Source organism: Drosophila virilis, chromosome 5, assembly GCF_030788295.1.
Source record: "Drosophila virilis strain 15010-1051.87 chromosome 5, Dvir_AGI_RSII-ME, whole genome shotgun sequence".
NCBI classification, from domain to species: domain Eukaryota; kingdom Metazoa; phylum Arthropoda; class Insecta; order Diptera; family Drosophilidae; genus Drosophila; species Drosophila virilis.
The window spans coordinates 3,764,188-3,785,016 of record NC_091547.1 but is presented as its reverse complement, the minus strand read 5'-3'; the positions used below and the strand labels follow the sequence as shown (position 1 = coordinate 3,785,016).

The 20,829-nt window shown below is 40.8% G+C and overlaps 1 protein-coding gene across 2 annotated transcripts in view; it reads right to left on the bottom strand.

Annotated features, from left to right (window-relative positions):
- LOC6625461 (uncharacterized) overlaps nt 1-17,575 on the bottom strand; it is a 56,815-nt gene extending 39,240 nt beyond the window's left edge. Inside the window, exon 1 of one of the 2 annotated variants that reach the window (XM_070210406.1) lies at nt 14,773-17,575. The gene's annotated coding sequence lies outside the window, so the exon portion shown is untranslated. The remainder of the gene's footprint in view (nt 1-14,772) is intronic. The other variant, XM_032436172.2, reaches the window with a different exon arrangement.
- Between the last annotated feature and the right edge of the window lie 3,254 nt (nt 17,576-20,829).

The window sequence follows — 20,829 nt, the reverse complement described above, 5'->3', positions numbered from 1 at the left end:
TATGGTCATCTTTGTTAGTTAGCAAAGCGCAAAGATGGCCAATAATAGTTGCACGGACTTCCTAGAGCGCCGTCAATAAGGCTTTATTTAATTTGAGCCTCGCTATCTTTGGCCCAAGTCAAGGCAGAGCTGCCAAAACCAAACCAACCACCCAACCACAGCCTGTGCCTGGCCAGACGCGTACACACGTGCGCAGCACATGATTATTTTTATTAGTTATGATGATGTATCCTTTTATAAATGTGTGTGTGCGAGTGTGTGTGTGTGTGTGTGTGTGGTGTGTGGGTCCGGCCTGGCAAATATTAATAATTGTTGCCTGCTCTTTTTTTTCTATTTGCGGCCTCGTCGACGTCTGCGAAACACGCTAAAAATTAATTAAACGTTCGGCAACAAAGCGGGCGTGGCTACATGGGCTCTCACACTGGGTGCAGGGCTGGGGCGTGGCGGGGGAGGTGTAAATAATTTTGCTTGGCCATTTCGTGGTTATTTATGCGCTTGATGTTTTGGGCTGTTTTTACAGCAAAACCCCCCTGCTACGCGCCGCACTGGCCCGCCTGCGCCTTCACTCATAAAGGCAAACGGGCTGCACTTGATTCATGTGCTTTGTTGTTGTTGTTTTTGTTGTAACAGGCTGTCGTAGTTATTGTTATTGTTGTTGTGCAAACAGCACGCACTCCATATTGGCAATTTATATTTGTATTAATTAATGGGCCAGTAAACAATTGCTGCAGGCAACGCCATTAGCACGCAACAAGGGCTAGGGGACCATAGGATAAATATAGGAGTATATGGCATACAGGATGCAAAGGATTGGCCCTCCATATATATATATATATATATATGTAAATATTTTTTTTTGTTTTGGTGGGTTAATAACATTTCTGCTTTGCAATTGTGCAAAATGTACTTTAGTTATTTCATCAATTTGCAGCAGACATCATAAATTTTGTTGGTATTTTGCAAATATTTGCATACGTATTATGATTAAGTGAGGGGAACCGAGCGGAAATAAGTAGATTATGATAATGCAATGCCACTTAAATTTCTGAACTTAAAGCTAGATCATAAAAAAAAATCGTCAAATGCACCTAATGCAAGCCTGTACAGTCATAATTTAATACCCTAACAGCACATGGATAGAATTTGTAATTTAAAGCCGAATCCCATAACACTGTATGCGAAATTTAGTGCGGGTGGTCTAATTGGCGCCCAATCGCTGAGTCACAGGTTGGGCAGGGATTAGTCCTTTTGCTAGCAGGCTGCGGTGTCTCAGTAATCTGTCTGCTTGTGTGCCTTCCAATCTGTTCTTCAACTGTATGCATTTTGAGGTCTTCATGGAGTGTAGTACCGCGTACGTACCAGGGACAGTTGGTTATCTGTCGTAGTACCCGATTCTGCAGTACCTGTATGCGTTTATAATTTGATTTGGCTGCAATCCCCCAAATCTGATCTCCAATAATTTGCCTCTTTCTACTCGTAAGGGTCCGGACAATCGATTGCCCCCCAAAAATCCGCATTCTAGGAGACGACCCAAAATCAGAATAAATGCAATAAATGTCGTTTTGACATAGCTCTGCCGCCCTTAAAATAACCATGCGGCCGCGCGGAGTTATGACGACATAGCTCCGCCGTTGATTTTGATGGATTCTAAGCGCTATCGCCCTTTATTTGGCCGAGATATAGCCATTTTAAGTTTTCCAAAAAAATTCGTGTGGTTGTGGACACGATATTCACGACATAATCTCGCCATGGTCAACGGCGAGGTTATGTCGCTTTGAAACGTCATATCTCCGCACCTCTAAAAAAATTTTGGAGATATGACGTTTCAAAGCGACATAACTTCGCCGTTGATCATGGCGAGACTATGTCGTGAATATCGTGTCCACAACTAAACGAACTTTTTTGGAAAACTTTAAATGGTCATATCTCGGCCAAATAAAGCCCGATTACGGTCAAAAAGGGAGGGTTTACTCGCGTAGGTCCATAGAAACGTTTCAAAGCGACATAACTTCGCCGTTGATCATGGCGAGATTATGTCGTGAATATCGTGTCCACAACCACAAGAACTTTTTTGGAAAACTTTAAATGGTCATATCTTGGCCAAATAAAGACCGATTACGGTCAAAAAGGGAAGGGCTACTCGGGGAGGTCCATAGAAACCGCCAAGATCAACGGCGAAGTTATGTCGCTTTGAAACGTCATATCTCCAAGATTTTTTTAGAGCGGCGGAGATATGACGTTTCAAAGCGACATAACTTCGCCGTTGATCATGGCGAGATTATGTCGTGAATATCGTGTCCCCAACCACATGCATTTTTTTGGAAAACTTTAAATGGCTATATCTCGGCCAAATAAAGCCCGATTACGGTCAAAAAGGGAGGGGCTACTCGGGGAGGTCCATAGAAACTGCCAAGATCAACGGCGAAGTTATGTCGCTTTGAAACGTCATATCTCCAAGATTTTTTAATGCGGCGGAGATATGACGTTTCAAAGCGACATAACTTCGCCGTTGATCATGGCGAGATTATGTCGTGAATATCGTGTCCACAACTACATGCATTTTTTTGGAAAACTTTAAATGGCTATATCTCGGCCAAATAAAGCCCGATTACGGTCAAAAAGGGAGGGGCTACTCGGGGAGGTCCATAGAAACTGCCAAGATCAACGGCGAAGTTATGTCGCTTTGAAACGTCATATTTCCAAGATTTTTTAAAGCGGCGGAGATATGACGTTTCAAAGCGACATAACTTCGCCGTTGATCATGGCGAGATTATGTGGTGAATATCGTGTCCCCAACTACATGCATTTTTTTGGAAAACTTTAAATGGCTATATCTCGGCCAAATAAAGCCCGATTACGGTCAAAAAGGGAGGGTTTACTCGCGTAGGCCCATAGAAACCGCGAAGATTAACGGCGAAGTTATGTCGCTTTGAAACGTCATATCTCCAAGATTTTTTTAGAGCGGCGGAGATATGACGTTTCAAAGCGACATAACTTCGCCGTTGATCATGGCGAGATTATGTCGTGAATATCGTGTCCACAACCACACGAATTTGTTTGAAAAACTTTAAATGGTCATATCTTGGCCAAATAAAGACCGATTACGGTCAAAAAGGGAAGGGCTACTCGGGGAGGTCCATAGAAACCGCCAAGATCAACGGCGAAGTTATGTCGCTTTGAAACATCATATCTCCAAGATTTTTTTAGAGCGGCGGAGATATGACGTTTCAAAGCGACATAACTTCGCCGTTGATCATGGCGAGATTATGTCGTGAATATCGTGTCCACAACTACACGAATTTTTTTTGAAAACTTTAAATGGCTATATCTCGCCCAAATAAAGCCCGATTACGGTCAAAAAGGGAGGGGCTACTCGGGGAGGTCCATAGAAACTGCCAAGATCAACGGCGAAGTTATGTCGCTTTGAAACGTCATATTTCCAAGATTTTTTAAAGCGGCGGAGATATGACGTTTCAAAGCGACATAACTTCGCCGTTGATCATGGCGAGATTATGTGGTGAATATCGTGTCCCCAACTACATTAATTTTTTTGGAAAACTTTAAATGCCTATATCTCGGCCAAATAAAGCCCGATTACGGTCAAAAAGGGAGGGTTTACTCGCGTAGGCCCATAGAAACCGCCAAGATTAACGGCGAAGTTTTGTCGCTTTGAAACGTCATATCTCCAAGATTTTTTTAGAGCGGCGGAGATATGACGTTTCAAAGCGACATAACTTCGCCGTTGATCATGGCGAGATTATGTCGTGAATATCGTGTCCACAACTTCGCGAACTTTTTTGGAAAACTTTAAATCGCTATATCTCGGCCAAATAAAGCCCGATTACGGTCAAAAAGGAAGGATTTACTCGCGTAGGCCCATAGAAACCGCGAAGATTAACGGCGAAGTTATGTCGCTTTGAAACGTCATATCTCCAAGATTTTTTTAGAGCGGCGGAGATATGACGTTTCAAAGCGACATAACTTCGCCGTTGATCATGGCGAGATTATGTCGTGAATATCGTGTCCACAACCACACGAATTTGTTTGAAAAACTTTAAATGGTCATATCTTGGCCAAATAAAGACCGATTACGGTCAAAAAGGGAAGGGCTACTCGGGGAGGTCCATAGAAACCGCCAAGATCAACGGCGAAGTTATGTCGCTTTGAAACGTCATATATCCAAGATTTTTTTAGAGCGGCGGAGATATGACGTTTCAAAGCGACATAACTTCGCCGTTGATCATGGCGAGATTATGTCGTGAATATCGTGTCCACAACTACACGAACTTTTTTGGAAAACTTTAAATGGCTATATCTCGGCCAAATAAAGCCCGATTACGGTCAAAAAGGAAGGGTTTACTCGCGTAGGCCCATAGAAACCGCCAAGATTCACGGCGAAGTTATGTCGCTTTGAAACGTCATATCTCCAAGATTTTATTAGAGCGGCGGAGGTATGACGTTTCAAAGCGACATAACTTCGCCGTTGATCATGGCGAGATTATGTCGTGAATATCGTGTCCACAACTTCGCGAACTTTTTTGGAAAACTTTAAATCGCTATATCTCGGCCAAATAAAGCCCGATTACGGTCAAAAAGGAAGCGTTTACTCGCGTAGGCCCATAGAAACCGCCAAGATCAACGGCGAAGTTATGTCGCTTTGAAACGTCATATATCCAAGATTTTTTTAGAGCGGCGGAGATATGACGTTTCAAAGCGACATAACTTCGCCGTTGATCATGGCGAGATTATGTCGTGAATATCGTGTCCACAACCACACGAATTTGTCTGAAAAACTTTAAATGGTCATATCTTGGCCAAATAAAGACCGATTACGGTCAAAAAGGGAGGGGCTACTCGGGGAGGTCCATAGAAACTGCCAAGATCAACGGCGAAGTTATGTCGCTTTGAAACGTCATATCTCCAAGATTTTTTAATGCGGCGGAGATATGACGTTTCAAAGCGACATAACTTCGCCGTTGATCATGGCGAGATTATGTCGTGAATATCGTGTCCACAACTACATGCATTTTTTTGGAAAACTTTAAATGGCTATATCTCGGCCAAATAAAGCCCGATTACGGTCAAAAAGGGAGGGGCTACTCGGGGAGGTCCATAGAAACTGCCAAGATCAACGGCGAAGTTATGTCGCTTTGAAACGTCATATTTCCAAGATTTTTTAAAGCGGCGGAGATATGACGTTTCAAAGCGACATAACTTCGCCGTTGATCATGGCGAGATTATGTGGTGAATATCGTGTCCCCAACTACATGCATTTTTTTGGAAAACTTTAAATGGCTATATCTCGGCCAAATAAAGCCCGATTACGGTCAAAAAGGGAGGGTTTACTCGCGTAGGCCCATAGAAACCGCGAAGATTAACGGCGAAGTTATGTCGCTTTGAAACGTCATATCTCCAAGATTTTTTTAGAGCGGCGGAGATATGACGTTTCAAAGCGACATAACTTCGCCGTTGATCATGGCGAGATTATGTCGTGAATATCGTGTCCACAACTTCGCGAACTTTTTTGGAAAACTTTAAATCGCTATATCTCGGCCAAATAAAGCCCGATTACGGTCAAAAAGGAAGGATTTACTCGCGTAGGCCCATAGAAACCGCGAAGATTAACGGCGAAGTTATGTCGCTTTGAAACGTCATATCTCCAAGATTTTTTTAGAGCGGCGGAGATATGACGTTTCAAAGCGACATAACTTCGCCGTTGATCATGGCGAGATTATGTCGTGAATATCGTGTCCACAACCACACGAATTTGTTTGAAAAACTTTAAATGGTCATATCTTGGCCAAATAAAGACCGATTACGGTCAAAAAGGGAAGGGCTACTCGGGGAGGTCCATAGAAACCGCCAAGATCAACGGCGAAGTTATGTCGCTTTGAAACGTCATATATCCAAGATTTTTTTAGAGCGGCGGAGATATGACGTTTCAAAGCGACATAACTTCGCCGTTGATCATGGCGAGATTATGTCGTGAATATCGTGTCCACAACTACACGAACTTTTTTGGAAAACTTTAAATGGCTATATCTCGGCCAAATAAAGCCCGATTACGGTCAAAAAGGAAGGGTTTACTCGCGTAGGCCCATAGAAACCGCCAAGATTCACGGCGAAGTTATGTCGCTTTGAAACGTCATATCTCCAAGATTTTATTAGAGCGGCGGAGGTATGACGTTTCAAAGCGACATAACTTCGCCGTTGATCATGGCGAGATTATGTCGTGAATATCGTGTCCACAACTTCGCGAACTTTTTTGGAAAACTTTAAATCGCTATATCTCGGCCAAATAAAGCCCGATTACGGTCAAAAAGGAAGCGTTTACTCGCGTAGGCCCATAGAAACCGCCAAGATCAACGGCGAAGTTATGTCGCTTTGAAACGTCATATATCCAAGATTTTTTTAGAGCGGCGGAGATATGACGTTTCAAAGCGACATAACTTCGCCGTTGATCATGGCGAGATTATGTCGTGAATATCGTGTCCACAACCACACGAATTTGTTTGAAAAACTTTAAATGGTCATATCTTGGCCAAATAAAGACCGATTACGGTCAAAAAGGGAAGGGCTACTCGGGGAGGTCCATAGAAACCGCCAAGATCAACGGCGAAGTTATGTCGCTTTGAAACGTCATATATCCAAGATTTTTTTAGAGCGGCGGAGATATGACGTTTCAAAGCGACATAACTTCGCCGTTGATCATGGCGAGATTATGTCGTGAATATCGTGTCCACAACTACACGAACTTTTTTGGAAAACTTTAAATGGCTATATCTCGGCCAAATAAAGCCCGATTACGGTCAAAAAGGAAGGGTTTACTCGCGTAGGCCCATAGAAACCGCCAAGATTCACGGCGAAGTTATGTCGCTTTGAAACGTCATATCTCCAAGATTTTTTTAGAGCGGCGGAGGTATGACGTTTCAAAGCGACATAACTTCGCAGTTGATCATAGCGAGATTATGTCGTGAATATCGTGTCCACAACCACAAGAACTTTTTTGGAAAACTTTAAATGGCTATATCTCGGCCAAATAAAGCCCGATTACGGTCAAAAAGGAAGCGTTTACTCGCGTAGGCCCATAGAAACCGCCAAGATTCACGGCGAAGTTATGTCGCTTTGAAACGTCATATCTCCAAGATTTTTTTAGAGCGGCGGAGATATGACGTTTCAAAGCGACATAACTTCGCCGTTGATCATGGCGAGATTATGTCGTGAATATCGTGTCCACAACCACATGCATTTTCTTGGAAAACTTTAAATGGCTATATCTCGGCCAAATAAAGCCCGATTACGGTCAAAAAGGGAGGGGCTACTCGGGGAGGTCCATAGAAACTGCCAAGATTAACGGCGAAGTTATGTCGCTTTGAAACGTCATAGCTCCGCCGCTCTAAAAAAATCTTGGAGATACGACGTTTCAAAGCGACATAACTTCGCCGTTGATCATGGCGAGATTATGTCGTGAATATCGTGTCCACAACTACGCGAACTTTTTGGAAAACTTTAAATGGCTATATCTCGGCCAAATAAAGCCTGATTACGGTCAAAAAGGGAGGGTTTACTCGCGTAGGCCCATAGAAACCGCCAAGATCAACGGCGAAGATATGTCGCTTTGAAACGTCATATCTCCAAGATTTTTTTAGAGCGGCGGAGATATGACGTTTCAAAGCGACATAACTTCGCCGTTGATCATGGCGAGATTATGTCGTGAATATCGTGTCCACAACTACACGAATTTTTTTGGAAAACTTTAAATGGCTATATCTCGGCCAAATAAAGCCCGATTACGGTCAAAAAGGGAGGGTTTACTCGCGTAGGCCCATAGAAACCGCCAAGATCAACGGCGAAGATATGTCGCTTTGAAACGTCATATCTCCAAGATTTTTTTAGAGCGGCGGAGATATGACGTTTCAAAGCGACATAACTTCGCCGTTGATCATGGCGAGATTATGTCGTGAATATCGTGTCCACAACCACATGCATTTTTTCGAAAACTTTAAATGGCTATATCTCGGCCAAATAAGGCCCGATTACGGTCAAAAAGGGTGGGTTTACTCGCGTAGGCCCATAGAAACTGCCAAGATTAACGGCGAAGTTATGTCGCTTTGAAACGAAGTTATGTCGCTTTGAAACGTCATATCTCCAAGATTTTTTTAGAGAGGCGGAGATATGACGTTTCAAAGCGACATAACTTCGCCGTTGATCATGGCGAGATTATGTCGTGAATATCGTGTTTACAACTACGCGAACTTTTTTGAAAAACTTTAAATGGCTATATCTCGGCCAAATAAAGCCCTATTACGGTCAAAAAGGAAGGGCTTACTCGCGTAGGCCCATAGAAACCGCCAAGATTAACGGCGAAGTTATGTCGCTTTGAAACGTCATATCTCCAAGATTTTTTTAGAGCGGCGGAGATATGACGTTTCAAAGCGACATAACTTCGCCGTTGATCATGGCGAGATTATGTCGTGAATATCGTGTCCACAACCACATGCATTTTTTCGAAAACTTTAAATGGCTATATCTCGGCCAAATAAGGCCCGATTACGGTCAAAAAGGGAGGGTTTACTCGCGTAGGCCCATAGAAACTGCCAAGATTAACGGCGAAGTTATGTCGCTTTGAAACGAAGTTATGTCGCTTTGAAACGTCATATCTCCAAGATTTTTTTAGAGAGGCGGAGATATGACGTTTCAAAGCGACATAACTTCGCCGTTGATCATGGCGAGATTATGTCGTGAATATCGTGTTTACAACTACGCGAACTTTTTTGAAAAACTTTAAATGGCTATATCTCGGCCAAATAAAGCCCTATTACGGTCAAAAAGGAAGGGCTTACTCGCGTAGGCCCATAGAAACCGCCAAGATTAACGGCGAAGTTATGTCGCTTTGAAACGTCATATCTCCAAGATTTTTTTAGAGCGGCGGAGATATGACGTTTCAAAGCGACATAACTTCGCCGTTGATCATGGCGAGATTATGTCGTGAATATCATGTCCACAACTACACGAACTTTTTTGGAAAACTTTAAATGGTCATATCTCGGTCAAATAAAGCCCGATTACGGTCAAATAGGGGGCGCTACTCGGGGTGGTCCATAGAAACTGCCAAGATCAACGGCGAAGTTATGTCGCTTTGAAACGTCATATCTCCAAGATTTTTTTAGAGCGGCGGAGATATGACGTTTCAAAGCGACATAACTTCGCCGTTGATCATGGCGAGATTGTGTCGTGAATATCGTGTCCACAACCACATGCATTTTCTTGGAAAACTTTAAATGGCTATATTTCGGCCAAATAAAGCCCGATTACGGTCAAAAAGGGATGGGCTACTCGGGGAGGTCCATAGAAACTGCCAAGATCAACGGCATAGTTATGTCGCTTTGAAACGTCATATCTCCAAGATTTTTTTTAGAGCGGCGGAGATATGACGTTTCAAAGCGACATAACTTCGCCGTTGATCATGGCGAGACTATGTCATGAATATCGTATCCACAACTACACGAACTTTTTTGGAAAACTTTAAATGGCTATATCTCGGCCAAATAAAGCCCGATTACGGTCAAAAAGGGAAGGGTTACTCGGGAAGGTCCATAGAAACTGCCAAGATCAACGGCGAAGTTATGTCGCTTTGAAACGTCATATCTCCAAGATTTTTTTAGAGCGGCGGAGATATGACGTTTCAAAGCGACATAACTTCGCCGTTGATCATGGCGAGATTATGTCGTGAATATCGTGTCCACAACTACACGAATTTTTTTGGAAAACTTTAAATGGCTATATCTCGGCCAAATAAAGCCCGATTACGGTTAAAAAGGGAGGGGCTACTCGGGGAGGTCCATAGAAACTGCCAAGATCAACGGCGAAGTTATGTCGCTTTGAAACGTCATATCTCCGCCGCTCTAAAAAAATCTTGGAGATACGACGTTTCAAAGCGACATAACTTCGCCGTTGATCATGGCGAGATTATGTCGTGAATATCGTGTCCACAACTACACGAATTTTTTTGGAAAACTTTAAATGGCTATATCTCGGCCAAATAAAGCCCGATTACGGTCAAAAGGGAGGGTTTACTCGCGTAGGCCCATAGAAACCGCCAAGATTAACGGCGAAGTTATGTCGCTTTGAAACGTCATATCTCCAAGATCTTTTTAGAGCGGCGGAGATATGATCAACGGCGAAGTTATGTCGCTTTGCAACGTCATATCTCCAAGATTTTTTTAGAGCTGCGGAGATATGACGTTTCAAAGCGACATAACTTCGCCGTTGATCATGGCGAGATTATGTCGTGAATATCGTGTCCACAACCACACGAATTTGTTTGGAAAACTTTAAATGGCTATATCTCGGCCAAATAAAGCCCGATTACGGTCAAAAGGGAGGGTTTACTCGCGTAGGCCCATAGAAACCGCCAAGATTAACGGCGAAGTTATGTCGCTTTGAAACGTCATATCTCCAAGATCTTTTTAGAGCGGCGGAGATATAATCAACGGCGAAGTTATGTCGCTTTGCAACGTCATATCTCCAAGATTTTTTTAGAGCGGCGGAGATATGACGTTTCAAAGCGACATAACTTCGCCGTGGATCATGGCGAGATTATGTCGTTAATATCGTCTCCACAGCCACACGAATTTGTTTGGAAAACTTTAAATGGCTATATCTCGGCCAAATAAAGCCCGATTACGGTCAAAAAGGGAGGGTTTACTCGCGTAGGCCCATAGAAACCGCCAAGATTAACGGCGAAGTTATGTCGCTTTGAAACGTCATATCTCAAAGTTTTTTTTAGAGCGGCGGAGATATGACGTTTCAAATCGACATAACTTCGCCGTGGATCATGGCGAGATTATGTCGTTAATATCGTGTCCACAACCACACGAATTTGTTTGGAAAACTTTAAATGGCTATATCTCGGCCAAATAAAGCCCGATTACGGTCAAAAAGGGAGGGGCTACTCGGGGAGGTCCATAGAAACTGCCAAGATCAACGGCGAAGTTATGTCGCTTTGAAACGTCATATCTCCAAGATTTTTTTAGAGCGGCGGAGATATGACGTTTCAAAGCGACATAACTTCCCCGTTGATCATGGCGAGATTATGTCGTTAATATCGTGTCCACAACCACACGAATTTGTTTGAAAAACTTTAAATGGCTATATCTCGGCCAAATAAAGCCCGATTACGGTCAAAAAGGGAGGGTTTACTCGCGTAGGCCCATAGAAACCGCCAAGATTAACGGCGAAGTTATGTCGCTTTGAAACGTCATATCTCAAAGTTTTTTTTAGAGCGGCGGAGATATGACGTTTCAAAGCGACATAACTTCCCCGTTGATCATGGCGAGATTATGTCGTTAATATCGTGTCCACAACCACACGAATTTGTTTGAAAAACTTTAAATGGCTATATCTCGGCCAAATAAAGCCCGATTACGGTCAAAAAGGGAGGGTTTACTCGCGTAGGCCCATAGAAACCGCCAAGATTAACGGCGAAGTTATGTCGCTTTGAAACGTCATATCTCCAAGATTTTTTTAGAGCGGCGGAGATATGACGTTTCAAAGCGACATAACTTCGCCGTTGATCATGGCGAGATTATGTCGTTAATATCGTGTCCACAACCACACGAATTTGTTTGAAAAACTTTAAATGGCTATATCTCGGCCAAATAAAGCCCGATTACGGTCAAAAAGGGAGGGTTTACTCGCGTAGGCCCATAGAAACCGCCAAAATTTACGGAAAAGTTATGTCGCTTTGAAACGTCATATCTCCAAGATTTTTTTAGAGCGGCGGAGATATGACATTTCAAAGCGACATAACTTCGCCGTTGATCATGGCGAGATTATGTCGCTTTAAAGCGACATATCTCCGCCGCTCTAAAAAAATCTTGGAGATATGACGTTTCAAAGCGACATAACTTCGCCGTTGATTATGGCGAGATTATGTCGCTTTAAAGCGACATATCTCCGCCGCTCTAAAAAAATCTTGGAGATATGACGTTTCAAAGCGACATAACTTCGCCGTTGATCATGGCGAGATTATGTCGCTTTAAAGCGACATATCTCCGCCGCTCTAAAAAAATCTTGGAGATATGACGTTTCAAAGCGACATAACTTCGCCGTTGATCATGGCGAGATTATGTCGTTTTAAAGCGACATATCTCCGCCGCTCTAAAAAAATCTTGGAGATATGACGTTTCAAAGCGACATAACTTCGCCGTTGATTATGGCGAGATTATGTCGCTTTAAAGCGACATATCTCCGCCGCTCTAAAAAAATCTTGGAGATATGACGTTTCAAAGCGACATAACTTCGCCGTTGATCATGGCGAGATTATGTCGCTTTAAAGCGACATATCTCCGCCGCTCTAAAAAAATCTTGGAGATATGACGTTTCAAAGCGACATAACTTCGCCGTTGATCATGGCGAGATTATGTCGTTTTAAAGCGACATAGCTCCGCCGCTCTAAAAAAATCTTGGAGATATGACGTTTCAAAGCGACATAATTCCTCCGTTGATCTGGGCGGATTCTACGGACCTACCCGAGTAGCCCCTCCCATTTTGGCCGCTATCAGGCTTTATTTGGCCGAGATATAGCCATTTTAAGTTTTCCAAAAAATTCGTGTGGTTGTGGACATAGAAGTAAAACAAAATATTTCATACTTTTGCGCTGTCGAAATAAAACGTATGAGCCTATTAGTATAGTAGTTCTACTGCATACTTTTGAGCAGCCCATAAAAATAACCATTCACAATAAACACATTGCAGAGAGATTGACTAATATCAAAATGGAAATAACTCGGGTAAATATAGTTCGATTTCAGAGTGATATACTTCTATGTACTCGTCTGGATATCCATTGCCATTTTAAGAGTTAATCCAATTTAACTGTGTTTCCCGGATGTATCTTAAATATGTGCCTAACGATCATATAGAATTGCGAATCTGGAGAGTGCACTTTGCTTATTTGCTTTTCGGTACTCGAAAGAATCTCTGAAATGCATTGCAAACTAAGTTGAATGCAATTGCGTAATAAAAGTGGAGGTGAAAAGCGCATTGGAAATGTGTACAACAATTGCTACCCAAAAGCGCAGCCAAAAATGCCAGTAGCCAAAAGTCCTGCACCCAGCACCAACAATAAAAGTCACCAGTTCGAGTTGGCTGCGGATGTGGTAAGTGTGTGTGTGTGTGTGTGTGTGTATATGCGTGTGTCTGTATGTGACATTCCTTATGGGATACGTAAGTACCTCTGGCTGGGTGCGTGTATGGAGAATTGTTTGTTTGTGTGTCCAGCGCATAATAACTGCAGCTGCACGTTTACAATTTGTACGTGGTGTGATTGTGTGTGTGTATGAGTGTGAGTGTGTGTATGTGAGAGTGTGTGTGGTTTTGGTTTGGTTATTCGGGCTTGATAAAAATGAGCGTCGGAAATGCGAATATAAATTTTGCCATATCTGATGTACAACTGTGTGTAAGTGTGTGTGTGTGTGTGTGTGTCGCAGGATAAACGTAATGGCTGGCATTGCAGCCAGGATGCCGGGCAGACAGCAGACAGTACCCAGTGGCTAGCGGGCAGCGGACGGCAGACCAATCATCAGAAGTATGCAGCGGGCAGAGGAAACGGAAATGACATGCAATAAAACACAAAGGCACACGCATCGGGGGCAACGCAGCGCGTGGTTGGGTGGTGCAGCTGTCAACCGTTGTGGATTATAACGCAAAATGGCAGCTAACAACAGAAATCTATCTGGGCAAATGCAATGCCAAGGAAACTTTTACAAAATTACAATTGCAAAACTTCTGCACTTGGCTAAGGGGCAGCGGGGCAGTGATGGCGGGCGAGCTAAGCGCGTACCCGCAGCTGCTGGCCCAGACAACGCACACAACTGTCAAAGTCCCGTCACCCCACCCGCACTTGACCAGGCATTTGAGTGCGCCTTTTGTGTGCGTTAACGCCAAGTCATTTGGCTTATCAATGCCAGACGCAGACAATTTTGCGCTTATCGTTCGAACGTATCGCGCTCCGCCTCATGCAGGTGCCACAAACAGCTATCGATGCTCATTTGACCATCCCCTCCACCCCACTGACACGCTGGGCAGGGCGTTGCGGCTGTGTGTGGCATGTATTATTAAGCGCCTATTAGCCGGGCTCCATCTTCTGGCGACAAACGGGCAACTAGTTATGCCAAGGACTCAGGGCCCATTGACATGTATGCAAACATTGCTCTAATGATGGTCACCAGAAGTGACCACTAACCGGCGGCAGCAGCAGCAAATATTGCCCCCTGTGCCTGCGCCACTTGACAAGAAGTGCCTTGCTTTATTGGCTAATTACGCCCTGCAGCAAAGCGTTGCAGTTGAATGCCTGCATGTGATTGCTTGTTGCACGTTGCACGTTGTTGTCTCAGGCCCAGCTCCAGCCCCAGCTGCCCTGCCATAATTTGCCGGCAAGTTATTAGCAGAGGCACAAAAATGCCATCGTTTTATTTTCGATTTTAATTCCCATGTAGCTGCCGCTGCCTCTGGTAGTTTTTTGCTCGACATGCGCCTAATTTATATTCATTATCTGATGCATAATTATAGATAACCTGCTTGTATCAAGCGAGAGGCAGCTCCGCCAGTTGCCACAACTTTTGCTGCCGTATTTCGTGTTTATCCTTGAGCTTAAATGTAATTCGAGCGTTTGCTGTTTCGCTGTCTCAATATTTGACTAGCGCATTTGACAGCAGCTCTGACAACCACCCCCGTTTTAGCCCACTTCTTAATCTGGTTTAAGCTTACCTCAGTCTGCTGCGCTGCCGCCCTCCTCCGGATTGATCCAGTTGTTGGCTCAAATAATTGGCATCAAGGTGCGTGTGAAAGCTTGGGCGAAAGGTTGCGCAAATATTTGTCGAGTAAATCATGAAAAAAAAATAAATTTCAAAGGGAATTCTTAAAGCAAAAGGTGGGAATGTTTAACAAATAAACGAATTGCTGTGAATTGATAGGAAAATGAATGGGTAAAAATGTTACAGATTTTTGTCTAATTCTAAATAAAATATAACTAAATATTTGGCTTAAATTAATTTTCATTTTTAGACAAAATATGGTCCAGGGCTTCGTGCATGCGGTCTTTCATATTCTCAACAGTTTTTGCTTTGAACTGTTTATTCATAGGGTCTTGTACAAATTAGTTCTTAGTCTAGAATTATTGTAAGTTTCTTTAGCCAAATCTTATCGCAACGGCTTTTTCCTACTGAGCCAAATTTCAGTTAATTAAAAGTTTATCGTGTGTAAATAGTTGCTGCATAAAACTTAATTTCAATAAATACAAATCTGTAAATATATGTAGTAAATAATATACATATAGTGACATATCCATAGTCGCACCCACCCTTTAACATAACTTAGCACATAAGCATAAGCACAATTATAAACATTTCTAATATTGTAAACAAAGAGCCTGGTGATAACATCGACATTGGTCAAGATCAAACTGTCCCCCTTTGGTAGACATAAACAATTCACCCTAAATATCACGCCACTGTCAATGTTCCCATCAGAGTACTATCCCACGCATAATTGCTGACGCAGCTCAAACTTCACTCAATTTTGACTCAAACTCTCTCAAAGCGAAGTTTGCTAAGCGACCGCAACAGTTAGATAAATCAGTTCATATTCGGGAAGCAAATCTGAATGTACTCAACAAAAGTAGCCGTTAAGTGAAAATAATAAATTGAAATATATTTTTTTATAGTAACCTAACGTGTAAAACTTAATTGGCGCAGTCGGTAGGATACGTCGGGAAAAATTAAAGATCGCTAAAGGATAATTAATTCCCAGATCTAACGCACAATCGCGACCGAAAGTGTTGTCGGAGTGTAATAAAAATTTTCTCGAATACGTATCCGCACAAGAACCTTCGGGTCACTAGTAGCTTAATAATATTGACCCTTTGGGCAATAAAGCTACTACAGTTAATAACGACTGGCTTTGCATATCGTTTGATCCCTGCAATACGTTATTACTGAGTCTTTTTAAGACACACACACAAAAAAAAAAAAACATTTAACCAATAATCCATCACAAACTTTAACCTAAAATAAAAGTGCAAAATCAAAGAACAATAAAGTTCAAACCTACAAACTCAAAACTATTCAAAAAAAAGTGTATTACACCAAGATGACAATGGAATTATCAGAACAACACCTCAACCAGGCCCTTTCACAACTTAGACAGGTGCCAAGCTTTGACGGATCAACGGATCAACTAAACGCCTTCATTAAAAGGATAGATTACATCCTACACCTGTATCCAACCCGAGATGTTAGACAACATAGCATCTTATACGGAGCCATCGAATTGCAAGTCACAGGAGATGCTCAGAGAATATCACAAAGGACAGCAGCCAACACTTGGCAGGAGCTGAGAAACGCATTGATTGAAGAATACAAAGTGCAGACACCATTTGAAGAACTCCTTCGACGCTTATACAACACGAATTACCAAGGAAACGTCCGTAAGTTCATCGAGGAGCTCGAGAATAAATCTTTTGTTATATTAAATAAGTTAGCACTAGAAAATATACCTAGCAATACAACCCTTTATACAAATGCTATGAATAACACAATCAAAGATGTTATTACAAAAAAATTACCAGATAGGCTTTTCATGATGTTAGCCAGACACGACATTACGTCGACACAAAAACTAAAGCAAGTAGCTCAAAGAGAGGGATTATATGAAAATAGCGTTACTGAAAAACCTAAAAATAATAATGTTCAGGGAAATCCAAATAACAATCGTAGGAACATGGGAAATTATCAGCAAAATGCTAACCCAACCACCATTTCAAGTGGTTATTCCAACACAAATCAGAGTTATCACGCACAAAATAAACAGCACAGTAAGTCCGAAGACAATCAGAAAGCTCACCACGAGTTCCAACAGAAATTAAGTCAAGGTAGATACCAAAATCCCTTAAACTACCAAAATCAGTCCCATTCACGCTTGAATGCACCAAACCCTCCGACTAAACGTCAAAGAGATAGTAACAGTGGGCAGATGAAAATGGATACATCCGAAAATTTTCATCAGCAAGCCTCGGAACAAACAGAAGAAATCCATTCATAAAATTGATTATGAATGACGAAGTTCTAAAATGTGTCATCGACACAGGTTCAACCATAAATCTAATGAAAACAAACCGCTTAAATTTTCCAGTTTACAACGAAACATTAAAGGTTCACACCATAAATGGTGTTATTGAATTAAAACAAAGTATACGCTTAGGAGCAAGCAAAATTTGTCCGAGCAAACAAAAATTCTATATTCACGACTTCTCAGAGCATTATGATGTTCTGATTGGGAGAGAATACCTTGAGGCATGTCAAGCAAAAATAGACTATGCACAAGGATCCGTAACCTTAGGAGAATTTAACTTTTGTTTTAGATATAACGACGAAGAGGTCGAAGAGGACATGACCGCACAAGAGTGCCTTGATCCACCCTCAACAGAGGACAGACCATTTAACTTCGCTATTAATAATGAATTAATAGAAAACAATGAGTTTAGGCTAGAGCACCTAAACTCAGAAGAAAAAGAAAAAATAAAAAAAGTTTTACATGAATTTCGTGATATCCAGTACCATGAAGGTGACAATTTGACTTTCACTAGTACAATTAAACACAAAATTCTAACAAAACATGAGGACCCAATTTACAAGCGTCCATACAAATATCCTCAAATATACGATGAGGAAGTAAATAAACAAATAAGCGATATGATAAAACAAAATATCATACGTAAATCCAAATCCCCTTACTGCTCACCAGTAATAATCGTTCCAAAGAAAAACGATGCATCTGGAAAGCAAAAGTTCCGGTTAGTCATAGATTACCGCAATCTCAATGAACTAACTATTAATGATAAATACCCTATCCCGATCATGGATGAAATATTAGACAAACTTGGAAAATGTCAATATTTCACAACCATTGATCTAGCCAAAGGCTTCCACCAAATCCAAATGGATCCTGGTTCAATTCCCAAGACCGCATTTTCGACTAAACATGGCCATTACGAGTACACTCGCATGCCATTTGGTCTTAAGAATGCACCTGCAACGTTCCAACGTTGTATGAACAATCTCTTAGAAGATTTAATTTTTAAAGATTGTCTGGTCTACTTAGACGACATTATTATTTTTTCCACTTCATTGGAGGAACACATTTTGTCGCTACAAAAGGTATTTAAGAAGCTTAGAGAAGCTAACTTAAAACTACAGTTGGATAAATGCGAGTTTATGAGAAAAGAAACTGAATTTCTCGGTCACATCATCACAACTGAGGGTATAAAACCAAATCCCAACAAGATACAAGCAATTGTCAAATTCCCAATTCCAAAAACCCCAAAAGAAATTAAGTCATTTCTAGGATTATGTGGTTTCTATAGGAAATTTATACCAAATTTCGCTAATATAGTAAAACCATTAACACTTAAATTAAAAAAGGGAGCAAAAATCAATATAAAAGACAGAGACTACGAACTAGCGTTTGAAAAGCTAAAAGTACTCATAACATCCGACCCAATTTTAATATACCCTAACTTCGAAAAACCATTTTCATTAACTACAGACGCGAGTAATATGGCAATAGGGGCCGTCCTTTCGCAAGAGCATAAGCCTATATGCTATGCAAGTAGAACTCTCAACGAGCATGAGTTAAATTATTCAACGATTGAAAAAGAATTATTAGCAATCGTTTGGGCCACTAAATACTTTAGGTCCTATCTCTTTGGTCGACAATTTCAAATCCTTAGTGATCACAGACCACTCGTCTGGTTAAATAATATGAAAGAACCTAACATGAAATTACAAAGGTGGAAGATCAAGCTAAATGAGTTTGATTTCCAAATTAAATACGTCCCAGGAAAAGAAAATTATGTGGCAGATGCTCTGTCCAGAATTCAATTAAACGAAAACTTCTTAGGCGAAGATACAATTAGCACAAGAGCAACAATACATAGTGCTCAAGAAGACAACAGTAACCATTTACAAATCACAGAAAGACCACTTAATTATTATAATCGACAAATAGAATTTGAAAAAGGAACCGAGAACGAAACAAAAGTTACGAATTACTTTCACAAAACCAACATAAAAATTACGTACAAAGACATGACTAATACGCATGCCAAAGAATTAATAAAAGAATACTTATGCACAAAGAAAAGTGTGCTATACTTCCACAACGAAGCAGATTTTCCAATTTTTCAAGAAGCCTACTTAGAAATAATAAGTCCAAATAATTCAACAAAGGCAATGAAAACTAGTACAAAATTAATAGACCTTCAAACATACGCAGAATTCAAAGAATTAATATTAAAAAAGCACAAAGAATTATTACATCCAGGAATTGAAAAAACTATCAATTGGTTCAAAGAAACCCACTATTTCCCAGATTATCAAAATTTAATTCAAAATCTAATAAATGAATGTGAGATTTGCAACATCGCAAAAACAGAACACAGAGATACAAAATTAACTTTCGAAATAACTCCGGAAATCGCTAATATCCGAGAAAAATATGTAATGGATTTTTACATAGTAGGAGATAAACAATTTTTATCTTGCATTGATATCTATTCAAAATTTGCATCATTAATAGAAATAAAAAGTAGAGACTGGCTAGAAACCAAACGAGCTATATTACAAGTGTTCAACCAAATGGGTAAACCCATCGAAATAAAGGCAGACAAAGACTCAGCTTTTATGTGCACAGCTTTACAATTATGGCTAAAATCAGAAGCAGTAAATATTAATATAACCACTAGTAAAAATGGTATATCCGACGTAGAACGATTTCATAAGACAGTTAACGAAAAACTAAGAATCATTAACAGCGACTCAGACGTCGAAAATAAACTTACAAAATTTGAAACTATACTCTACACGTACAATCATAAAACAAAGCACAAAACGACTAACAGAACACCAGCGGACATATTCATATATGCAGGTACACCAGAGTATGACACTCAAGCTAATAAAGAAAAACTAATAAATAACCTCAACAAAAAACGAACAAATTATGAAATTGACACTAGATACAAACACTCACCGTTAGTTAAATCAAAGACGACAACCCCGTTCAAGAAAACAGGAGAACTAAGACAAATCGACGACAAACATTTTGAGGAAACTAACAGAGGCAGGAAAATAACACATTACAAAACCAAATTCAAAAAGAAAAAGAAGACTAATCAAAGCAAATATAACAATTACAGGTCAACAACAGACAGCGATCAAAACATACAAGCACCAGCTTAAATTAATTATTATAATATTACTATCAATAACTGTAAACTATATAAATGCACAGAGTATTGAAATTAATCCTATCAAAGCCCATAACGGATATCTCATATTTAAAACAGGAACCATAGACATTCCGACAGATTACGAATTCCACTGTTTAACGGTTAATATAACAAAAACCGAAGAAACTTTTAACAATTTAATTGAACAAAGTAAAGAATTCAATAACCTTATACAAATCGAATACCTAGTAGAAAAATTAAACAGAGAAATAAACGGCTTAAAAATAGCCAAACGCAGCAAAAGAGGTTTAGTTAACATAGTAGGAACAGCATATAAATACTTATTTGGAACATTAGATCAAGAAGACAAAGCAGAAATTGAACAAAAAATAAGCAACTTAGCAGAAAACAGCGTCCAGGTTAACGAATTAAATTATATAATAGAAGCTATAAACAAAGGAATAGAAATCATGAACGAACTAGATCAAGAGAAACAAAAAGGAAAGAAATTAGATATCCTTATATTTAACTTACAACAC